The sequence below is a fragment of the Mercenaria mercenaria genome, chromosome 13 (assembly GCF_021730395.1).
Source record: "Mercenaria mercenaria strain notata chromosome 13, MADL_Memer_1, whole genome shotgun sequence".
Classification (NCBI taxonomy): Eukaryota; Metazoa; Mollusca; class Bivalvia; order Venerida; family Veneridae; genus Mercenaria; species Mercenaria mercenaria.
Genome location: NC_069373.1, coordinates 66,445,350 through 66,464,031, shown reverse-complemented (window position 1 = coordinate 66,464,031; position 18,682 = coordinate 66,445,350). Strand labels below are relative to the sequence as shown.

Here is an 18,682-nt window from a genome sequence, read left to right as displayed (position 1 = left end):
ACATACCGATAGTGAAATTTTCCCACATATTTTAGGTTATACCCCCTACAGACGTGATAGGAACACAGGTAAATCTGGGGGTGGGGTCTTCATACTGGTTAAAAACTCAATCGTAGTTTCCGAAATGAAAAGCTTACAAACAAACTGTGAAATCATTTGGTTAAAACTGGAATTGTTTGGATCACAACCTCTTTACTTAGCATTATACTATAGAAGCCATGAATATGATGAAAATAGCATCTTAGAATTGTACAAGTCACTACAAATGGTAAGCAAACTTAAAGGTAAAGTTTGGCTTACCGGCGACTTTAACTTCCCAAAATTAGCATGGGACGAGAGCATCCCTACAGTCAAGCCCGGTTGCTCCCTCCCCAAACTTTATGAAGACTTCATATCTTTAGTAAATGATTTCTCATTACAACAAATGGTAAATTTCCCCACAAGGTTAAATAATACTCTAGATCTGTTTTTCACATCCAACCCTACCCTTATTAAATCCGTAAAGTCAGTAGCTGGTATCTCGGATCATGATATTGTCCAAATTACCTCTGAGGTCAAACCCCGTCTTAATAAACAAAAACCTCGTATTGTACACTTATTTCGGAAAGCCAACTGGGTCAATTTCCAACAGTTTGTAAAATCAAAGTCACCTTCTATGTTTAGTGACTTCCATTCCAAATCTATTGAAGAGCTGTGGATAGAATTTAAAGATCTTATCCATGAAGGAATAAATCTTTTCATTCCCTCCAAGAGCTTGGGTTCTAAACCATCTCTTCCCTGGATCACCCAAGGCATCAAGAGACAAATCAGACAAAGAAATAAATTGTACAAAAAACAGAAAAACAGTTCAAATTCAAAGGTCAAACATCAGTACAAAAATTTCAGAAACCAGGTCAAAATGGAGATAAAGCAGGCCCACACAAACTACCTAGAATATGTCCTAGAAGCACACTCAGGTGATCCAAATAACCCCAAACCAGGTCAAAACTTCTCCCGTAAAAAGCTCTTCTCAACTATCAAAAATGCTAAACAGGACACTCAAGGCATTGCCCCACTATCGGAAAATGATAACCTTATCACAGATAGCAGGGGCCAGGCAAATGTTCTCAACCGCCAATTCCAGTCCGTCTTCACTCCAATGAATCCCTTAAAACTAGGTCAGCTATGCTTAATGAAAACTAAATACCTGTTCAGCAATGCCCCAAAGCCTCAATACCCCAAAATGTCTGAAATTTCCATCAGTGTAAATGGTGTCCAAAAGCTTTTGTCCACATTACAGAGTGACAAAGCTTGCGGTCCCGATAACTTAAAACCGGTAGTCCTGAAAAACCTAAGTGTACAAATAGCCCCCCTGGTTACCAAACTTTTCCAAAAATCTTTAGAAACAGGCACTATCCCTTCCGACTGGTCCAAGGCGAATGTCACTCCTCTCTTTAAGAAGGGTGACAAAAGCAACCCTGCTAACTACAGACCCATTTCCCTGACATGTGTTCTTTGCAAAGTTATGGAGCACATTGTCGCATCAAACATTACTAAACATTTCCAGGTCAACAACATACTTTATCACCTTCAGCATGGCTTCAGGTCAAAACGGTCATGCGAAACTCAACTGTTAGGACTTGTCGAGGACCTATCCAGGAATTTAATTCAAGGTCACCAAACAGACTTAATACTCCTCGACTTCTCAAAGGCGTTTGATAAGGTTAATCACCTAAAGTTACTATATAAGTTGCACCAACATGGCATCCAGGACTGTTAACTACAGTGGGTCAAATCATTTCTCATCGGTCGCCGTCAGTCCGTCTTAGTCAATGGTGATAAGTCGGATGAGGTCCCGGTCACATCTGGTGTCCCACAGGGCTCTGTCCTCGGCCCTCTTCTCTTTCTGCTATACATAAACGACCTGCCTGAAAATATTGTTTCACAGGCCCGGTTATTTGCTGATGATACTGCTGTTTATATCACAGTCAACAATGTTACACAACAACATACTCTGCAAGGGGACTTAACCAGGTTACAAAAATGGGAACACACATGGGACATGGAATTCAATCCATCCAAATGTACAGTGATTAATATTTCCAAGTCTAAACACCCTTACAAATCCACTTACACACTACATGGGCAGACACTAGAAACCGTGAGTGATGCAAAATACCTTGGTGTTAGCATCACTTCAGATCTAAACTGGAACAAACACATAAACCAGGTCACTTCAACAGCTGGTCAAACACTTAACTTCATTAAGCGCAATATTCCCTCAAAACAGCAAAATATTAGGGAATTTGCCTACAAAACCCTTGTTAGACCACAACTAGAGTACTGCAGCTCAGTGTGGAGTCCACATACACAGCTCAACATACATAAAATCGAGATGGTCCAACGCAGGGCCGCTCGATGGGTCACCAGTGACTATTCAAATTACAGCAGTGTCACACACATGTTAAAGCAATTGGGGTGGCGTTCCCTTGCAAACAGAAGAAATGATGCCAGGCTACTGATGTTTTACAAGATTGTCCATGGACTGGTTGCAGTGCCAATGCCATCTTATATTTTACCTCCTACCCGGCTCACTAGACACATGCATTCCCAATCTTTCCGGCAAATTCAAACACCCTGTAATTATTACAAGTTCTCTTTCTACCCGGCTACCATCATTCTCTGGAATTCTTTGCCGGCTGACATTGCTCAAGCACCTATATATATCTACCCTGGACCAGTTTAGGCAAGGGGTAACCAAACTGGGCCAAGACTTCTGAGTGACCAGGCTGTTTTTAATCCTTTTACTGTACATTTCGCCTTTTTATTAGCACTATCAGCTTTTTCTCAAATTCTCACAAATACATTATGTATTACTTTAATTCTTCTGTACATTCCTGCTTTTAAACTCTTATGCACTGACGCGCACCTGCATAAAATACTCGCAAGGGTGTCATGCAGTATTTATAGATAGATACCGTACCGTATAGGAGTACTCGATTCGTAATTCTCAACAGTCAATTATTTAAATCTGAGACAGCCTTACTGTTCAGTCAACGTAGATGTTGTGGACGAAAACGGTCGCTTTCCTGAGCAATTTTATAATGTCTAAGCAGAATAAGCTTATAAAGCTCTAGTTAGGCCACAGCTGGAATATGCTAACTGTGTCTGGAGCCCATATACCCAACATAACATTCACCAGATCGAAATGATTCAGCGGAGGGCAGCGCGATGGGTTAATCATGACTACTCCCCTTACAGCAGTGTCACATGCATGCTAAATCAGCTGAGATGGCGTACCCTTGAAAATAGGAGATCTGATTCACGTACGCCTCCTTACGTTCTACAAAATAGTGAATGGTTTGGTTGCTGTACCACTTCCTCCTTATGCCAGCCCCACATCTACATCTACATCTACATCTAAATCTACGGAAATACTCCCACAATCAATTTCTGATCATAACTGGGAGGTCGGGGCAGTTGTTAAAAGCATGTTGCTGTGTTACATGATACATGATATTCTTGTTGTTAAGAGAGGAAGAGCAGTAATATATACAGCTTGTTAAAAATAAAAACAGGATGATGACATTAGTACATATACAAGTCTAGGTCAGATGTGAAGCACTAAAGGTTTACACTGTCCTTGACGTTATTAGGTAAGGCGTTGCAGTATCCGATTGTGCGGGGAAAGAAGGAGTTCATATGATATTGTGTTCTTGAAGATGGAATGATAAAGTTTAATTTTCCAGAGGTTGTCAGCTGGTTATGATCTACAGAGACAAGGTTGTGTGATATTTAATACAACATTATTAGAGATGCATGTATTCTTCTTTGTTCTTATGTCTTCCATTTAAGAGTTTCAAGCATTGATGTTACGCTGCTTTGAGTAGTCATTCATAACATATCTGGCTGCAGCTCTTTGTACCTTTTCTAACGTATGTTTTGTAGGCAGTTTAAATTTCTTTGGTATTACGGTTATTACATTGTACATTTCTTTTTATAAATCTGAGGGTGTTATTAGCTTTTGAAGATGTAATTTCAATATGTTTTTTTCCAACTTTAGTCATCACTAATAGTAATCCCAAGATATTTAGCATTTTCTGTGGTTTTTAGTTCTTGATTATGTAATTTATATGGAAAGATGATATTTTTTTTTTTTAGAGATTCTTATGGTTTCGCATTTATCAGGATTAAATTCCATAGACCATTTACGTTCCCATTCTTCTAATTTTGTCAAATCATCTTGAAGTTTGTAAGAGTCTACTAATGAGTCGATAGTGAGGTATATGATGGTGTCATCAGCAAATAAGAGTATTCTACTTTTAACAGAGTCAGGAAGGTCATTGATGAAACAAAGGAAGAGACAAGGACCCAACACTGAACCTTGGGGAACCCCTGATAGAACTGGTAAAGAATCAAAGTGTGAGCCTTCAACTTCTACATCCCGTCTAACAAGACATATGCATCCCCACTCCTATACCCAGATCCTCACTCCCTGTAATTACTGTAAGTACTCTTTTCTTCCAGCCACCATGTAGTGCTTTGGAATTCCCTTCCCGCACAAACTGTGCAAGCCCCAACCCTGAACCAGTTTAAGCAGGGTGTGACCAAACTTGCACAAATGCTTAACATGATAGACCTGCTTTTAAACTGCTTTTATCTGTAAATCCTTCTTGTTTTTTAACACTATCAACTGTATTTCATGCTTGCAATACACATCCTGTATTACTTTTATACTCCTGTCCATTCCACTTTCAAATTTCTTGTACAGGCGCGCAGCTGCACGTAATACTCGAAAAGAGGCGTGATGCAGTCTATATAGATAGATAATATTTTACATTGTTTGCTATAAAAAAAAGCTTAGGGAACACCTTTTATAATCAAAAGTAAATTCTGGTGCAGGATTAGATAACACAAAAATTGACGATAACAAGTTTTTACCAGTCAGTACATTCTGATTCTTCTTAACTATCACGTAACTCAATTAATGTATGAAATACTGATTATTCTCATTCTAACTGAAAGGGAGAGTGCTATACACCTCAGGCATACAATTGCAATAAGGTTATGATTTTGGTAGTACTAAAACACTGCAAGGGCTTTTGGCATAGGAGCGGCGGAATATAAAGTTAGAATGGTATTACTAATCTCGATGTTGGTGTTTTGTTAATTATTAAGCTCTATTTGTTTGACCCCCCCCCCCCCCCCCCACTCTCCCCAACACACACACCATGATCACTCAGGTTATTCCAGTATATCCCAAATTGTGTGAGGAACGAGTTTCAAACAATTCTTTTTTACACTGAAAGGTCTTATAAAACTTTGAGGTCGTATCGGCATGATGTGCCACTGTATTTTTTGTTTCACACTTATCAAATGTTTAGGTTTGATTTGCAAATAGGAGAGATCGTGTTTGTATACGCTTAACTTGTAAAATAATCAGTTGGGTTAGACAGTACACCAGCTACACACCTGTCAAATTGATATATGATGCATGTTTGTAATTGTTTATTATATCAAACCCACACGTTTTATACGTCAAATTGTCAGACAGTACATATGTATGATGTTACAGAACGAATATATAATATGTATGATGTTACAGAACGAATATATAAGGGTCTTGAGAAGTGGTCAGAAGGGCTTAGGGGTCCGGCTGGACTGAGACCTAGGAAATGGGTCTCGTAGATATTAAGATTAAGTTAGGCTTTAGATATGACATTTGTTAAGACTTAAGAAGTTACAAAATGAATTATGAAAGTTATGTACGAAGTATTCTACTGTGTAAATAAACATCAAAAATGTTAGACTCGTGTTTGTGTTGTGCTACGTTACACAACCATTATTCAATTTTTGGAGCCGCAGACAGGATGTCGAATTTCAGGATGGGTTGTTGCGACATTACCAAGCGAAGTACTTCTGCCAACGACGACACGCTGCCAAGACGAATGAAGAGAAACTGTAAGTTACCATCTTACCTATCTTCTTGTATAATTTTGCAAGCTTGTCAAATTTTTGTTTCTATTTTTGATCAAAATTTCAAGGTAAATTTATTTTTGATTAATTGTTAGACATGAAAAGAAAATACAAATTTATTAATGATAAAACCTAACTCATAATATACAAAATTCTTAAAAAAAGAGTAAAATATAGTTAGAAAAAAAGTAAAAACAGTAAGAAACAATGCATTGAGGAAAATACTCAAGAGACTGAATTAAGAAATACAAATGTGAAAATATTTGTTTTTCGAAAATGTTACTTGTCATATTATGTTTATTTTACTTGTTCCATATGATATTTGTTTCCCTTATGGCCACATTTAAACAGTTTTGAGCATTCCTGCATTGACAAATTGTTTAAATGAAGGAAGATGGATTGTCCTATGAAACTTGTGTATAGTCATAGATATGCGCCAAATGAGTTGTAAATAGTTTCTGTTGAGGTTATGGGTAATATTTCATCACGAATATATGTGAAAATACAAGGAACGGCTGAAAACTAGTTAAATACGTGGAATTCGTGTTTAAGATGTTTTATGCATGATAATGCATTGCTGGGTTAAATTGTCATTGCTGAATAAATTTGTACATGGTTATCTTTCTAACCATATGGTTACTTCAGGTCTCAGTAAATTAAAAGGTTGGTCTGGTCTGTTGTGCTGGAAATATTTTGAAGCCTGATATGGCACAAGAATATGTTTATTATGCAAAAATGACTTGATATTGTCGCTGGAACATGTGGATTCCAGTAAGGTCGAATTTATATATATTGTGAGATACTAGGTGTTACTTGATATTGTGTTTGTGAGACTGGAAGTTGTTATCCCAGTTGTTTTGTAAGATGTATACTATTATACAGACACAGATACTGTCTTCCGAAATATTTAATCGGAGTCTTACTATCATAGCGTGAAATCGATGCATATATTGCATTATGAGGTACATGTGTGTACCGGATATTTTTAGCGCAATAGCTTTTGTTTTATGAGACCTGATGTAGTATTTTTGTCAAAGAGTTGCAAAAACAGTCGAACGTGCTGTTACTTTTAGGTTACCTTTCATGGTTTTTAAGCAGGGTATTTTGCCGGAAAATTTATATTTTTCTCGCGGACGACATAATATTTCTGTTGAATCATCTAGAAAGGTTACATTGTGTAAATATAATCATGGAAGAAATTATTACCAGTTATTCTGTTTATATATTGGTGTTGGTTTTGTATGTATGTCTGTTTGTATTTGGAAATGACTAAATGCTTTATTTTGTAGAATTTTATAGCTATCTTATACATTTTTAAAAAAGTATATTTTTATGTTGAGAACATGTTTTGCTTTTTGTTAGAAACATATTTTGGCTGATATCTTTATTTTTCGAATAATGTAAAACGTAGGACATAGCTTGCAAAACAAAGTACAAAGAAGTAAGGTTTTCGGTAACATAACGGTTTATTCGAAGTACATATACCACTTATGAAAAGAAAGTACGAACGAACTGCCTTGAATAAATTACGAACTGTCCGAAATAAAATACCAACAAACTGTCAAATTAACATGGGAAAAAGTGTATTCCAAGTCAACATTATAAGTCTTGTCGTATTGTGGACTGTCATTATGTAATAGCCAAAGGGAAACTAATTATACCTAACGGTTACATATCGAGAAGTACCTGTCAAAGCAAAATGATGACATTTGCATTTTGTATTATGACAATTTGTAAACATGCAGACTTGATTTTATCTGTCATAAATGACATATTGGACATGACTTTAATACAACAGTAATATTATAACTTGGAGAACTCTAGAAAATGCATCTGAAATATTGAACATTACGTTAATGAAACAATAATATTATAACTTGGAGAACTCTAGATAATTTCAGAAGTTAGCAAATGAAATTAGATGGATGAACATCATAAACTTGGATAGTGCGGTACAGCGTTACGGCCTATGACGGGAGATTTTAGCTACTGAGACTGATGGTGATGCGTTACGCTGTATAAGAATGTCGGAACCAAAGGACAAATGGTAGAAAGATGGCGAAACCAAGCGACATTGGTGAAGTGGACTGGCTGGGAAGCCTGTGGAGTTTGGCGAAGAAAATGGTCCAGTTGGGAACTTACAGAACACTAAAAAAAACTAATTATCTTCTCTCTCTTTCTACTTATCAATACATAATTCAGTACATTATTAATATATTTTGGTCATTACATATCGATTTTACTATTTATTTAAGATCTGTAGTCAAATATCAAAATATTTCGAAAGTAAAATAAATATGCTGAATAAAATCTTTGTATAAATAAGTGAAATTTAAATATCATGATAAATTTCTATACACGCGACAATAATTACAGGCAATTTATCAATGTTATTAAACGAAATTGTTATCTTTTTCCTAACTCTTATATAGCATATATTCTAAAAGATACTCACCTGTGTTTTGCTTTATTTTACAGATATTGGTTTTGTGAAATATGAATGTAACACGGGTTAAAGAAAAAGTCTTGGAGGAAGAAAGGAGAAGTGCCACTACAAAGGCCGATATAAAATATAAAAAAAAGACTTTCTATGAATTGTGAAAATTGTTTAGTTTAAAATTCTATTCTCCTTTGTTCTTGTGTACATTAATTGCATAAATGACTGAAGATTTTTTCTTTAACACTGTTCTTTAATATCATTCTTCAGATTGTATTCTAATGTTCTTGATCATATTAAATTATCATTCTACATGTCATATTGTAAGGAAAGAGATAGTACTTCAAGTCTGAAAAATTTAAATTTGCAATTCAAATTTTTTCTTTCGGTGGGTAACGAGTGTAAAATAATCAGTTGGGTTAGACAGTACACCAGCTACACACCTGTCAAATTGATATATGATGCATGTTTGTAATTGTTTATTATATCAAACCCACACGTTTTATACGTCAAATTGTCAGACAGTACATATGTATGATGTTACAGAACGAATATATAATGAAGGGTCTTGAGAAGTGGTCAGAAGGGCTTAGGGGTCCGGCTGGACTGAGACCTAGGAAATGGGTCTCGTAGATATTAAGATTAAGTTAGGCTTTAGATATGACATTTGTTAAGACTTAAGAAGTTACAAAATGAATTATGAAAGTTATGTACGAAGTATTCTACTGTGTAAATAAACATCAAAAATGTTAGACTCGTGTTTGTGTTGTGCTACGTTACAAAACTTAAAGATTTTTCTAAAAGTTTTGAACATCAATACGCCGCTATTAAAATTATATGTCATTTAAAACAGTTATTCATTTAAAAAAGATATTTGAATAGGAAAATAATTATTATTATGAAAATTGTATTTCAAAACTTTTTGAATTTTGAAAATCCATATATGAGCGAAAAAGTTATTAAAAATTAAGAATTCCGATCCCATACACAAACGATGAAAAAACATTTGTTTTGCCCACCACCAGATAAACAGATCTGTTGTTAATGCGTGACTCACGGCGATCTTTCCTATTGTGTTATACTAGAAAGAGAATCAGCAATATCATTAACGTATATTAAAAAAAGCAGAGGCCCGAGCAATGAGCCCTGCACGCCGGCATTAATAACTTTTTCAACAGAAAATTCTGATCTCACCAAGGGTAGATTTCTCGGAAGCACAGAGCACCAAAAACACAGCTCCAGAGCCACGCATTTGCAGACACTCATGTACCAAAGATAAACATACAGCTACGATCAACTGAATAACATAGAAAAACGAACAAGCAACACATAAGAAAACAGCAGGGAACCGTTATAGACTCACAAGCATACAAACGCACCCACACAAGTAGGAAAAAACAATTATGTAACGTCTTAGGATTCGGCCACGAAAACTTACTAAAAGTAAAGGGGGAGGGGATGCCAAAAGTAGCGTAAATGCAAGGGAAAGGAGGGGCAAAACCTTTTCAGGGTGAGGACGCGTACACCGGATATTGCCATTACGTGATTATTTTTCGCCAACAAGGTAAGTAAAACTGCTATTTACTATTTATTATACTACTACAGAAGAAAAGAGCATTACTTTTATTACCCAGATACAGTGAATATGCTGTCACAAGCCTAAAATGAGTCAATCTTATGAAGAAATGCTAAAATTTGTGATAAAATGGCAACTTTATCATTTGATAAATGCAGGCCGGGGGCACATTTCTCCAGATATAGTCACTTATTTTCTTGTGATCAAAATTCTGAATTGTACGATTTATTAAGCTTCATACAAAGAAAAAATGTGAAACATTTCAGCATTGAAACTGTTCAAATGACGGAGAAATCGGTAATAAATGAGCGTCGATGGTGCACCGTGTATTGCAAATATATGTACTGTGTATTGACCAGTATCACATTTTACTGTACTGTGTAATGCTGACATTATCACTGAATTTTAAAGAATACATCTTGCATAATGTACATTTTTATTTCCCTTTCAAAGTACAAAACAGTAATTTCTTTAGCCCTGAAGATATGTGATATTTTACATTGATATTTATAACGTTTATTCCCGTTGTAATTTATGCAATAACCTCTAAATTTTAACTCATAGTTACAATAGTACAACAGTCGGCATTAGGTTTTGTTATGCTTACCAGTTGTAAATGTATATATATTCTATTCTTATGCTATGTGATGTTGAGCATTGTTTAAGTTGATATTACATGAATTATTTCAAAATTTCAAAAAACAGTTAAAGGCATCTTTTTAAATTTGGCATTGGTATTTCAATAAAGTCTTATTCTCAATATCTCACAGAAAGCCCGCCCTACTAATAAATACTACATAATTGTGATTTTTTTCGTTGCAGATTCAACTTGTTTATCGACGAACAAGTTTAAGGCTATTGTATGTTATTTTGTTGAACACCACCCAAATGACGAGAATAATATAGCAAAAAGCAACACGCTTACAAAAGGGACCAATTTCCAACAGAAAGAAACCCTTCTAAAGCTTTGGGCAAATTGTGAGGAGCCTGTTGACTGGCGACAGTGGAAATGCGTGCTACCTACCACGCCTTCTAGCAGAACTCAACATTTACACAAGCTACCAGTACCATTATATAATTTAGTGACACACAAAAGGCAATTCCATGGACAGACGAGGTTTTTGGAGAGTGTTGTTATAAGTCTTTGAAAGAATGAGGTATAGTGAAGATTGCAAGTTGTTTTGAAGAACAAGCAAAAAGAGGAAAATGAAAACCCATACACACGAATACTTACTGACATTATAAGAAGCAGCTAGTTACTGCATAAATATGATGAGAGTACATTACTCCCACATAAAAGACTGGGCAATGAAACTGAAAAAGGTTCTGTTGTGACAGATTTATTTTGCCAAACATTTGACAAGCAATAACCTAATAGTTATGTTTTACTTTTGTAAAGAACAAATAGTCAAGTTCATTGAAATATTTACATGTATTAAAGAAACTGAAACGTAAACACAAAATTCATAAAATAACAAAGATCATAGTAAGATAGGACAAGAACTCTTATAAGACTTGTCTTTCGTTCTAATCCTTTGCATCAACTGTACTTGTAATGTTAGTATATAAATGTAATTATGTATATTGTTGGGAATAAATATGTTTAAACCAAAGATCCTAAACATTTTACATTCAACAGCTTAGTTACATGCAAAAATTCGGAATGATCTTTAAGTCAGTTCTTGATTTTTTATTTGGTTTTTTATTGTTCAAAGTTGACCTTGACAAGAAATATATTATTTTGGTCAACACGGAAGTTGATCGCATAAAAGTAATAACGAACTGTTAGCATAGAAATGGCATATACATGTATATTGCAATTGAAGAATGCAAAATATATTTCAAGAATAACACATGGCCTTGTTTCCTCCTACTTTTAAAACAAATTGCTCAGTGCATATGACACCTATTTTGTTTCGTATGAAGCAATTAAGTGGTGAGCTGATTACCTATCAGAACAATATATTTAAAGTAATAAAAATAGTTTTGACTATATTATTTCAAGAAATTTTCAAGTAAAACTAGTTTGAAGGTTCTATGTCAAATGAGTCTAAAGTTACTGAGGAGAAACCACTTCAAAAGTTCAAAGCCCCTACGACATTGACCTTTGAACTATTGGCACAATAATCGATGGGGGTCATGTTATGACCAAGGTTTATGTCTTTTTGGAGTTTAAAGGCAAAAGGATTACATATTTTCATATCTGCTCTTCTTATAAGGGGAGACCTTTTCCGCACTTACCGTCATCATATCCTTTGTAACATAATTCTAAAACTTCATGGGTATACTTGTGGCTGGGCCTTTACTTGGAGTGACTATTGGCATGCCGCTGTAATTGTAAGTTGTAATTTCAGTGTCCAGACTGGTGCTTGTTATTTTCGCTATGAAGTCTAATGCCATCTGCAAACAGAAAACGACATTCCATCATTTGGGCCAATGCCATTACATGCCTTGTCTATTTAATGATCATTAATGCTGAAAATATGCACGATTTTCAATTTCAATACTCAGTACACGAAACTGCAATACACAGTACAAATATTACTTTGAAAACTCAATACACAGTACACCGTCGACACTCATTTATCACCGATTTCTCCGTTATTTCAACATTTTCAAAGTTGAAATTTTGCACATTTTTTTCATTGTATGTAACTTAAAAAATCGTACCATTCAGATTTTCCCCATAATGCAAATAGTTGATGGTGTTCACGGCATGCATTTATCAAATGATAAACTTGTCATTTTATCACAAATTTAAGCGTTTCTACTTAAGATTGACTCATTTGACGCTTGTGAGAGCATATACACAGTATCTGGTTATTAAAAGTAATTAATGCTCTTTTCTTCTAAAGTAGTATAAAACAATAGTAAATCGGGATTTTACTCACCTTGCTGACGAGAAATAATCACATTTTCGGAAAATACCTTATCACTAAATGGCAATATCCGGTGTACGCATCCTTACCGTGCTTTTGCTTTGTCTGGATAACTAGAAATCCAATTTATGATGGGGACCAGTCACTGCATATTGTGGACTGCGTTCTATCATATTTCAGAAGACTAGCATTTACCTTTCATTTAAAAAAAAAAAAAAAAACCTGTTTTACAGCACGTGAACAAGGCCAACAAACTGACGTCATCGTAATAGATTTTTCTAAGGCATTTGACAAAGTCGACCATCTGAGGTTAATCTACAAGTTACAATCTCTAAGTGTTAGTTCCCAAATAATTAACTGGGTCAAATCCTTCCTCTCTAATCGTACTTAGAAGGTCGCAGTTGAAGGTCCCTTGTCCAGTGAACTTCCAGTCCTGTCTGGTGTTCCACAGGGCTCTGTCCTTGGGCCTTGCCTTTTCTTTGTATATATCAACGACTTGCCAGACTCAGTCAAATGTAAAACCCGATTATTTGCAGATGACACCATTGTTTACCTTACAGTCAAATCAAATAATGACAGCTTATCCCTTTAAGAAGATCACCATAAGTCAGAAACATGGGAAAGAGTCTGGCAAATGGAATTTAACCCTGACAAATGTTAAATTCTTAGAGTAAGTAGGAAGAGAAGACCCATTATTTATCCCTACAGGTTACACAACACAGAGTTAAAGTCCACCTCATCAGCTAAGTATCTAGGAATAACTGTCACCGATGATTTGAACTGGTCACAACATATAGAGAACATAACCTCTAAGGCAACCTCTTCCCTTCGATTTATTCAGAGAAATGTCAAGACAAACAACATAAAGGTTAAACAAGCCGCATACACCACCTACATCCGCCCCAATTTAGAATACTGTTCAAGTGTATGGCATCCCTGGCAGAAATCTCTCACCCACAAACTTGAACGGGTCCAAAGAGGTCAGCAGCTAGGTATGTAATGAATTATTACAACTACACAAGTAGTGTAATTGAAATGTTGAAATCCCTAGAATGGAAAACCCTCCAGTATCGCAGGTTAAACTGTTCACTACTTTTGTTTTACAAAATAAGGACCCAGACCGTCGCAACTGACCAATGTAACCTGACCCCCATCAGAAATCTTAACTACTTGATCCCACATTCCAGCACTCAATACTTTGCTAACTTTTATTTCCTTAGAACCATCCGACTCTGGAACTCCCTCCCCACATCAGTCAAAGCTATCCCCAGCCTCAGTATCTCTACAGAGAGGCTGGCGGTGGTCACTATGCAATAGTTCCAGTCTGTCCTATTTTAACTGTAGCATACTGCCTTTTTCTTTATCTTTGACTTTTAGGAAGTGGCTATTCCTACGGTCCCATAAGAATAGCCTCACAGGCTATTCCTACGGCTCTCCCGTAAGAATAGTTTTAATACTGCAGTATACTAAATTTCTCTAACAACTGTTTTTCTGACAGCGCCGACCAGTCATAATGGGAAGTCAATTGTTGGTTGTACTGATGTAGGCCGTGAGCCAAGACCCCAAATTTAAGAAATTGGTACCAATCAGACTGGCAAAAAGTTTTAGTGTTTTTTGGATAGATACATGTCTGTAGTCTTTGAAAAAGTTTGGGGGGCCTCTCTATGGCACAGCTTAGTGACCGAGTTTTATGTGTTTCTATGACAACCATAATTTTTGTTAAAATATTGAGAAAAATATCTATCATATTTTGGATGTAAAATTTCTATATAATTTTGTAAAGATTAGGTATATATATTATCATATATCACTTACTTAGACGCAAAATGCTCTTGCAAAATAAGAATGTCAAGTTGAGTCAAAATGTTACACATTTTTTGTAATTTACGTGACTAAACATATAACGTTACTTATACAATGGAAATTGCCTTTGAAGTTTATGTTCAAAGCAATGTTTTAATTTTCAGCTGTACTTAAATTGTTTATTTTATAATAATTCACTTCATCACATCCCATCAACAAAATTGCATGAGTAAACAAATACTTAATACCTTTTTATTAATACAATTTACGCGACACTTATTTATTAAAAAAATAAACATATTACTGCATATTCATTTTAATAATATTTCTTCATAACAGTAACTGTGGTGATTTTATAGTTCCCTGAGGTATTTTATATTTTTTATATAAAAACATATTTTTAATATATATCATACTCTAGAGTAATGGATTTTTCAATGTAACTTAAATAAAATACGTTACCAAAATAACAAATGTCACATTTCTATGTCATCTTGCCAATTCTATTAAATTGAAATTTTAGAACTTTTGAAGTAGTTTTTATCCTTTTATGAATTCAGGTATCATTATGAAACATCATCTTCATATTCCCTTACAAAATGATATGAACAATAAACTCAATGTAATAATCAGTCATTTTTTATAGAAAGTTCGTTTCACATTAACCTTATCAAGTAAAAGTTTATAAAGATAACTAGCATTTAAAGATTCAAAATTAATATTTATAGACCAAAACTGTTTTGTGAAGATTTGTACATAGCAGTTAATCAAAGCAATGCGTTACCATGAAGTGAATTATGGAAACTGAGCTGAATGTGTTACATTTTTGGTATTTTACGTTACTATTGTTACATTGGGCACTGTTTTCATTTAATATTCAAAGTTGTATATGAACTGTTTATTTTACAGAAATACGCCTAATCTTTTGGCATGAATAAAATTGTATCGTCTGAAAGAATTGCTTTTAATACCCTTCATATTATGATTTACATGACATTTATTTGTTTTAAGAAATAAACATTTCGCATATGATTAATATGTACCCTACTTAAAAGTAACAGAAATAAAAACTATAACTATTTTATTTTCTTTTTACATTTTCTGATTTGTGTTCAAAAAGAACATTAATTAGTATATGTAAATATCCATAGTTACAAATCCAAAAGCGTACTTTCTTTTACAATACGTTACCAATTGGTAATATATACATTGTCCATCTATTTTAAACAATTTAAACTTAACAACTGTTATTAATTGTCAAAGTGTAATATCAAAAATGTTTTCTTTCACACGGAGATTCAGAAAACCATTTTGTTTACATAAAAGAGTGCTTGACATATATCTCATCAAATATAAATAGATATACTTGTTTATCCTAAAGTTAAAAAATGAACAATGAAACCTAGCTAAGTTTGTTTCGGTAATAACATGCTTTTTCCACACATGTATTCTTGTTGTAAGAGATGTTACCAAAATACACATGGTTTGTGAATATTTACAAACTAGCTGTGTATCCACAGGACACTGGTGATTCCACTTTCTTCCACTGCATATGGTTTCGAGATTCTAGTTGATTTTTTTTTCAGATATATGCAACAAAGATGTTAAAGCACTTTATGTATCTTTTCACCAAGTCAATGACCATAGCTCTGATCTTGCTGAGTGAAATTGCAAACAGAAAACCAGAAGTGCAACTTCACATGATGTATTACAATCCTCTTAACATTCAAGTCTCTAGGTTAAACATTTTGTGATACATGTGACAATAACTTTAATGCACTTATTGCATTATTTTGATTAACCCAAGGACCATAACTCTGGTCTTGCAGATTGAAATCCAGAACTAAATCTAGATGCATAAATTCACGTGCTGAATAATATTCTTGTATGATTTCATGCCTTTTTTTAGATATACGCAACACAAACGTATAAGCACTTTATGTAAATTTTTCACGGTCAAGGACCATAACTCTGGACTGGCCGAGTGTTCAGTTCACAAGGTGCACAATTTCAGATCCTATATAACAATCCTCTAAGTCAAATTCTTATTGAAATACATTCAATACAAACTTGTATGAGCTCTATGTATATTTATTGACTAAATCAAGGGTCATAACACTGGTCTGACCATCGAAAATCCCAAACAAACCCTAAGGTAAACAACTTCACATGCTGAATGATATTGCTCTTATGTTTCGTGACCTTCCTTCGAATACGTTTTAAGATTCCTGTGACTCAAACTTTTATAAGTTAAGGGCCAAAACTCTGTTCTGGCTGAGTGAAATCTCAAACAAAACCCTAGTTGCACAACGTGATACACTAAGTAGCATTTATAATGTTACATAATCCTTGGTCCAATACTTTCTAGGATACATGCGACACAAATGTTTAGACCCTTTATTTGCAAATTTTTGACCAAGTAAAGAGCCATAACTCTGGTCTGGCTGTGTGGAAACCCAATTAAAACTCCAATTGCACAATTTTACATGCTGAATGACAGTCCTTTGAGGTTTGATGACTCTGGATCAAATACGTTATGCACAGCACAAATTTAGAACAGATATAAGGACTGATTATTTTTCTACTAAGTAAAGGACCATAATTCAATTTTTTTCCAAGTTACATATTCATGCAACACAACCTTAAAGATCCTTTCAATGCATATTTCAACGAAGTAAAGGGTCACACCTCTGGTTTGGTTGTGTGAAATCCCAATCAAAACATCAGGTGCACAACTTCACATGCTGAATGATAAACTGTGAGATTTGATGACTTGGTGTCAAATACTTTTGAGATATGTATAACTTAAATTCGAACAGACGGACGGACAAGGGCAACTCTAAGTACCCTCAACCCCACCACACCCTAAAAGATTGGGACGGGGACAAAGAAAGCTAACATATTTTTGTTTAAAAATTTATCTCTTTTTGTTATATATCGAAGATCTGAATAATAGATACGTATGACTCAAATGTTTAACTGAATAGGTCTTAGGTCTTATGAAAAGTGATAACGATTCATATAAAAGACGGAAACGGAAATCTTTATTTGTCTGGTTGCGGAGTGTTCAAGGTCGCTGACTCGAATCACTTGCCCCTCACTGATCTGGTTTCGCGTTGTATGACAACCGACACATGCCTTCCTTCACCATCAAAAGCTGTAAAAGTCACCACATATCCTAAATTCTGTCAGTGTAACTCTAAACCTAACGAAACAAAACTTTAATTCCTAGTCCATACAAAAGTTCATTGTTGGTGTGGAAATATGAGTTCATGTTGAGACATATTTTAATTTGTTTGATAACACCTATAAAGTCATATTTCATAAATTGCAAGGGTGATTTTAGCATAAATATGTCTTAGACACTTTTATGAATGTGATCATGAAGTTTATTCAATTTTGCTGTAATAGAATTCTGGTTAAGCCAGCGGGTTTGAGGGGTGTTACAGGTTTCATTACCTCTCAAAAACGTACTTAATCAAACCGAGTGTAATGCAGGGTTGAAGTACTAAGAATCAAAATGACGAAACAAGCCATTGGAAAAAGAAATTAAGGTAGAAGTGTGGTTGGGGTATTAGAAATACTTACTAGAAACAATATTTGATATAAGATATAAGGTAGTGTGAGAAATGCAAAAACAATACAACAATAAACAATTTGTGATATAGGGCAGGGAAAGGGTATCGGGATTCTAAACAGCATTTGAAATAGAAGTAAGTTGGAGACGTTTAAAGTTAAAGAAACATAATTAAGAAATAGTATCGATGTTGAACGGTCAAAGCGGGTTACATGTGATCTGGTGTGGACATTTGGAATGATACCAAAAGCGGTATAAGAAATCAAAATATCATTAGGAAAATACGTTTAAATAGAATTTTGGAGTGATTTTTTACAGTGTTTCATAATTTTTCGTCTTTGATTAATTACAATTCAGTTAAAGATACATTCCTTCATTACTCTACATTTTTTTTTAGTTTGTATATGTCGAAATTGTACATTCACGTGAACATGTGAGTTTAAAGTTAATTTCAA

General features: G+C 34.7%; 1 protein-coding gene across 1 annotated transcript in view; it reads right to left on the bottom strand.

Moving 5' to 3' along the window:
* LOC123529011 (ubiquitin-like modifier-activating enzyme ATG7) overlaps positions 1–18,682 on the bottom strand; it is a 65,085-nt gene that overhangs the window by 38,894 nt on the left and 7,509 nt on the right. Inside the window, exon 2 of the mRNA XM_045309176.2 lies at positions 12,210–12,368. The gene's annotated coding sequence lies outside the window, so the exon portion shown is untranslated. The remainder of the gene's footprint in view (positions 1–12,209; positions 12,369–18,682) is intronic.